Here is a 6,888-nt window from a genome sequence, read left to right as displayed (position 1 = left end):
AATCCATAGTCTTCTTTCTTTCTTCTTTCTTTCTTTCTTTTTTTTAGACAGGGTCTCACTCTTCCACCCAGGCCGGAGTGCAGTGGCACTATCGTGGATCACCGAAACCTCGACCCCTTGAACTCAAGTGATCTTACCACCTCAGCCTCCTGAGTAGCTGGGACTACAAGTGATTGCCATCATCCCCTGCCTAATGTTTCAATTATTTGTAGAGACGAGGTCTTGCTATGTTGCCCAGGCTGGTCTTAAACGCCTGGGCTGAAGCGATCCTCTCGCCTCGGCCTCCCAAACTGCTGGGATTACAGGCCTGAGCCACAGCACCCAGCCTACTACAGTCTTAGTGTCCACTGTTTTGGAATGAGTAGGCTCACAAACCCAGCAGGGTCAGCGCTAAATTGTTTTAAAATAATAGTATGTTATTTATCTCTGTGCAGTTCCATACATTCAAAATGTTATTACCCAAATCATTGCTCTTGAATTATATCATGGCTACAAGTATTCAGTTTGGGTAAACCGGGGAGGTGATATATAGCTTTCAATAAATTATTTCAGCTTTTTGTTTGTCTCAAAATATCATTACCTTCACTTTTGAAAAATATTTTTTCTGGCTATAGAATGGTGGACTGACAAGTTTTTGTTTGTTTGCTTTCAATATTGTTCTACTGTCTTCTAACAAGAAGACTCTTGTAATTCAAATATTAGTTTCTCTGTAGGTGTTTTAACTATATCCCCCATTCTCTTTCTCCTCCACCCTTCTCCTCTCCTTTCAATATTTTATTTTGACTTGATTTTTGGCAGTTTTTTCTCTTCTATAACTATGTATCTCACCAGCAGTAGATGAAAATTCCATTTGCTCTGCATTCTTGACAATACTTGATCTTGCCTAGGTATTTCATTTTACTCATTCCTGTGGTTAGATATAGACACCTCATATTGACTTTAATTTGCATTTCCATGATGACTAATGATATTGCACACTTTCTCATAGGTTTGTTGCCTACTTGGAGATCATCTTTTGTAAAGTGCCTGTTCAAATGTTGTTCTTCTCTTCTAGAATGACTGTAGTTTTCTTTGCAGAAATCATTTTTATATATCGTTTGCAAGTTCTTTGTGAGATATATGTACTGCTTATGCATCCTCCAAATTTTTAGTTTGCCTTTCCTCTTTTAATGTTATCTTTTGGTGAACATAATTTAAATACAAAAATTTATCGTTTTTCTTTTATGAGTATATATTCTGTCTAGTTTAAGAAATATTTGCATAATGCATAGGCATAAAGATATCCACTTATGTTTTATTATGAAAGTTTTATTGTTTGATCTTTCACACTCAGACCTGAAATCGATTTTTCTAAAACATACAGGGAAAGTTTGTTTTTTGTCTGCATTTAGATAGGTATCTAATTGACTCAGCTTTGTTTATCAAAAAGACAGTCTTTCATCATTGCCACTTATAAAACAGGAGACTGTATATATTTATATTGGTTTCTGGCCTCTTTATTCTATTTATTTTTTGCCAACATCATGCATGTTAATATCTATGGTTCTTAATGTCTACGTCATGTCTGACACCGTGAGTCTTCTAGCTTTGTTCTTCCTGAAAGTCGCCTTAGATACACTTGACCTCTTGTATTTCCTCATGATTTTTGAATTTATTTGTCAGTTTCCACAAGATATGACCACAAGTGTTTTTATACTTGTAGTTGCAACTTTTATGCAGGTTGCATTGAACATATAAATCACTGTGGAGGAAACTGACAACTTTATAATAGCAAAGCTTTTACTACATGAACATTGTATATTATTCCATTTAAGTAGATCTTCTTCAGCCTCTCAACAGCAATTTATTTGTAGTTCTCAATATCAATCTCTCAAATATTTTTATTCTGTTTATAGATATTTGGTATTTTATGTTCCTCACATGATATTATTTGTATATTTTATTTTCTATTTGCTTACTGATAGTATATAAAACATAGTGTGCATCCAGCATACTTTCTAAAATCACTCAATACTTTTAAGTTTGGAAATTCTTTAATAGTTTAGCAGTTTGAATCTTCTACACACACTATTGTGTTATCTGTTTTGTAAATTGATTGTATTTCTTGCTTTCTAATATTTATACCTGATTGGTTAACGAGTTTTCTTACCCCTCACTGGCTGGAAAATCCCATACATTATTGAATAGAAGAAGTGATAACAGATGTCCTAATTTTATTCTTAGCCTTAGGGAGAAATCTATTAATATTTTACCACTAAGTATGGAGTTGGCTGTAGGTTTGTTTTTAACTACTCTTTAGAAGGATTACTTCATTTATCTTTCTAAGAATTTTTATTATGAATGATTGTCAAATTTTCCAAATATATTTTTCTCTATTGATATGCTTATACACTTTTCTCCATTTTCTGTTGAAATTTGGAGTTACAATGATTGAGTTTCACCTTTTAATAAACTTTGAATTCCTAAAATAAAACCAACTTGGTCTTGATGCATTAAACTTTATATATATTGCTGAATTAATTTTTCTAAGATTCCTTTAGGTTTTTGTATGCATAATAATAAGAGATTTTGATCTGCCATTTTCCTTTCTTGTAACGACTTAAGTTTCACTATCAGGTTATAGTAGCCTCAAAAATTAATTTGGAAACATTTTTTTTCCTTTTCTATTCTCTAGAAGATGTGTTGTTGCTTATATGTTTGATAGAATTCTCTTGCAATGCCATATGGATTTCATTTGAGAAAGTTTATAAGTAACAGCTTAAATTTATTTTTACAAAAACACAGGCTTATACTGGCTTTTTTGCATGATTTTAAAGTTCAGTTTTTTCAGAACTTTGCCCGTTTTATCTCAGTTGTCAAATGTATTGATTGATGCTGTTCAAAATCAGTTGGTTGTCTTTTTGGGGAAGGGAGGGAGTTAAATTTTTCCTTTAAATAATTATAGTTTCACAAGAAGTTGCAAAAAAAAATGTATACAGAATTCTCGTTGACTCTCACCCAGTTTCTCCCAATGGTAAAATCTTGCATATCTATAGCACAAAACTAAAACCGGAAATTAACATAGATACAATCCACAGAGATTATTTAAATATTACCAGTTTTACACGCACTCATTTGTTTAAGAGTGAAAGAGAGAGTGTGTGCGTGTGTGTGTGTGTGTACAACTTTGTCACATAGATTGGTGTCGCCATCACCACAATGGGGGTTGCAGAACTGTTTCATGATACAAAGCTGCCTTGTGCTACTTGCTTATAGCCATACTTATCTCTCTTTTCTGTAATTCTCACCATGGTGACCACTAATCTGTTCTCTATCTTTATAATTTTATGTCAAAAGTTAGATAAATGGAATTATATGCTGTGTAACCTCTTTAGATTGGCTATTTTCATTCAAAGATACATCTAAGTTATTGAGTGTTATCAATATTTTGTGTCTTTTATTGCTAAGTAATACTCTATTGCATGGAAGTATCACAATTTGCATAACCATTCACCTATGACAGGGTATCTGAATTGTTTCTAGTTTTTGAGCTATTATCAATAAAGCTGCTATGAACGTTTATGTGCAGGTTTCTATGTGAATATCATTTTCATCTTCTCTGAGATATATGCCTAAGAGTGTAATTGGCAGGTCGTTACGATAAGTTTATGTTTATTCTTATAGTAAACTACCAAACTATTTTCTAGAATTCTGTACCATTTTATGTGATTACAAGCAATTTATGAGTAATCTAATTTCTCCACGTCCTCACCAGTATTTGGTGTTATCACTATTTTAAATTTTTGTTATTTTAGCTGTTCTAATAGGTATGTAGTGATATCTCATTATTTTAGTTTCCATTTCCCTAGTAGCTAGTAATGTGGAATATCGTTTCATATGCTTTTTTGGCATTTTTATATCTTTTTAGTGAACTGCCTCTTCATGTCTTTTGTATATTTTCTAATTGGATTGTTTTGTTTATTACTCTTAAATTTTCAGAGTTCTTTATATGTTATAGATACAAGTCCCTTGTCAGATATATGGTTTGTAAATATTTTCTCCGAGTATGTAGCTTGTGTTTTCATACTCTTACCAGGGTCTTTTATAGAGAAAAACCTTGAATTTTTATGATATCCAATTTATCAGTTTTTTCTTTTTTAAATCATGCTTTTGGTGTCAACTCTAAAAGCTGCCTAGCCCTAAGTCTCAAAGTCTCTTTTCTCCTCTCTTCTAAAAATGTTTTAGTTTTACATTTTACGTATAAGTCCATGATTCATTGTAAGTTAATGTTATAAGGTATATTTCTTAAGTCAAGATTTTTTTTTTTTTTTTTGCCATGTTGACCAGTTGGACCAGCATCAATTGTTGAAAAGGCTATCCTTTCATTCAACTGTTTTTGCATCTTTGTTAAAAATCATTTGGGCCTGGGTGTGCCTGTAATCCTAGCACTCTGGGAGACCAAGAAAGGAAGGCTGCTTGAGCCCAGGAGTTCGAGTCCAGCCTGGGCAAAATGGTGAAACTTTGTCTCTACAAAAAATTTTAAAACATAAAAAATATTAGCTGGGTACAGCAGCACACACGTGTAGTCCCAGCTACTCAGGAGGCTAAGGCAGGAGGATCATTTGAGCCCAGGAATTTTTTGTTGTTGTTGTTAGATGAGTCTTGTTCTGTTGCCCAGGCTGGAGTGTACTGGTGCAATCTCGGCTCACTGCAACCTCTGCCTCCCGGGTTCAAGCAATTGTCTGTCTCAGCCACCTGAGTGGCTGGGATTACGGGCGCCCGCCACCATGCCCAGCTATTTTTTTTTGTATTTTTAGTAGAGGCGGGGTTTCAGCATCTTGGCCAGGCTAGTCTTGAACTCCTGACCTCGTGATCCACCCGCCTTGGCCTCCCAAACTGCTGGGATTACAGGCGTGAGCCACCACGCCCGGCCGAGCCCAGGAATTTAAGATGGTAGGGAGGTATGAGCACACCACTGCACTCCAGCCTAGGCAATAAAGCAAGACCCATCTATTTAAAAAAAAAAAAAAAAGCAAAACCAAAAAAAATGATCATTTTGGCAATATTTGTGTGGGACACTTATTATGTGTGCTTTATGCTATTCCATTGATCTATGTGGTGATCCCTCTGCCAGTATTACTTGATGCTGTTTTAATTATTTCAGCTCTATGGTATTTTTTCAATTCCAGCAGGATGTTTGCTCCCACTCTTTTCTTCCTTTTTAATACTGTCTTAGGTATGTCACTTGCCTTTCCATATAAATTTTAGGTATCATGTATTGTCTTTTTAATGCCTGTAGGATCTATGATTATGTTCTTATTTTTATTTCTACTATCAGTAATTTGTTTCTTCTCTTTTGTTCTTTACTCGTTTTAAATTTTGTATTATATTTAATATTTCAATACAGACATATGCTATATTAAATTAATAATTTGGTATTTTTATATATTTATGCCAAAGTTCATCCATTTTATTTGTCTTTTTGGAGAACTAACCTTTGATTCCATTGGATTATATATTCTTTTTAAAATTACTGATTTTACCTTTAGTACTTATTATTTCCTTTCTGCTTTCTTTGGGTTTTCTTTGCATGCCACTGATAGCTTCAGTTCATTGCTACATAAGACAACTCAAGTCTCTAATCCTAACCGGGCATACTATTCAGTTCCTAGGTTACCTGTGGTGGCTGCACAGTTGTCTGAGTTTTCTCCCACTATCTCAAGTAACTCAGTGCAAAACTTTCCTCGGCCCTAAAAAACAGATCCCAGCTTTTAAAATTATCATTACTTTTAAGTTTTCATTTTTTGGTGGGAGCTGTGACCAGGACTATTTTCATAGCCAAGACGGTCTCTACTTTTTGGCAAGGGTCAATACACACTGGTTCCAATTTTCTTTGTAGGAGCTGAATTCCTGGCGATCTATGCTTATATTCGGTCATGTAGAACTCAGTTGGTTTTGCACTTCACTGCACATTTACTGTTTTGCACTTCCATTTAGACTAGTCCACTGAGATGTTTGTCATGGATTTTAGCCTTTATGTCTTCTTTAAATTTTCCAGCTTATCAGTTATTGCTATGTGATAGAAGAGACAGGGTGGAAGGTTTATACAAACCTTCAGTGTTTCTGGACCAACTACTTCAAAGGGTATTTTTGCAGTCACAATCTTAGGGGGAAAAAATGAAGAGAAAAAAATAACTGTCAGAAATATTTTGAAGTTATTCCATATAAGTGGAGTCTGTGTTCCCAATATAATATCAGACTTAGAGGCAATATTTTAGGGGACAAAAATCACAGCCTGTAGGAGCTGGGCCCCCTACATTGCAATATACATTCAGTGTGGCAGGGATTTTGCAAGAGGAAGATAAAAATTTTGTTAGTTCTATTATTTCTTAAATCTTTAATTTTGTTGATCTAAATCTTGCTGCCTGGTTCATTTCAGAAGCAAAAGCAAGAGGGCCCCTTTAATATTTAAGTCATAAAATAGACCTCATTCATCCAGAAGTAGTGATGCAGAATGTGCAGTGGGAATAGCTATCAGGAAACCCAATGATATTACGTTTACCCCTTTTAAAAGATAATTCCGATCTACTTGACACAATTAGGGGAGAAATGAAAGTAAATACAGGCTTAGAAATTCTATCAGTAAGATAAATGCTTTAAATGAAGATCAATTAAGAGCCAGGAAGAGTGCTTAATGCTCAGAACTAGTGTCAGGAAGTGGGCAAATTGATAGAATCAAAGCTATGAAAATTACCAGGAAAAGTTAATAGGCTGGCAAAGATAAGCAAGCCAATATTTGGAAAAGCTAAATAGTATGCTAGCAACAGAGTGACTCACTGAACTACAGAATTCTTATTTTTTTTTAAATTTTTCTCACTGTTTGTTTCTATTAATACTGGTTAGAGAGGA

Source organism: Hylobates moloch, unplaced genomic scaffold, assembly GCF_009828535.3.
Source record: "Hylobates moloch isolate HMO894 unplaced genomic scaffold, HMol_V3 SCAFFOLD_8, whole genome shotgun sequence".
NCBI lineage: Eukaryota > Metazoa > Chordata > Mammalia > Primates > Hylobatidae > Hylobates > Hylobates moloch.
Note: the sequence above shows the minus strand (reverse complement) of the source record.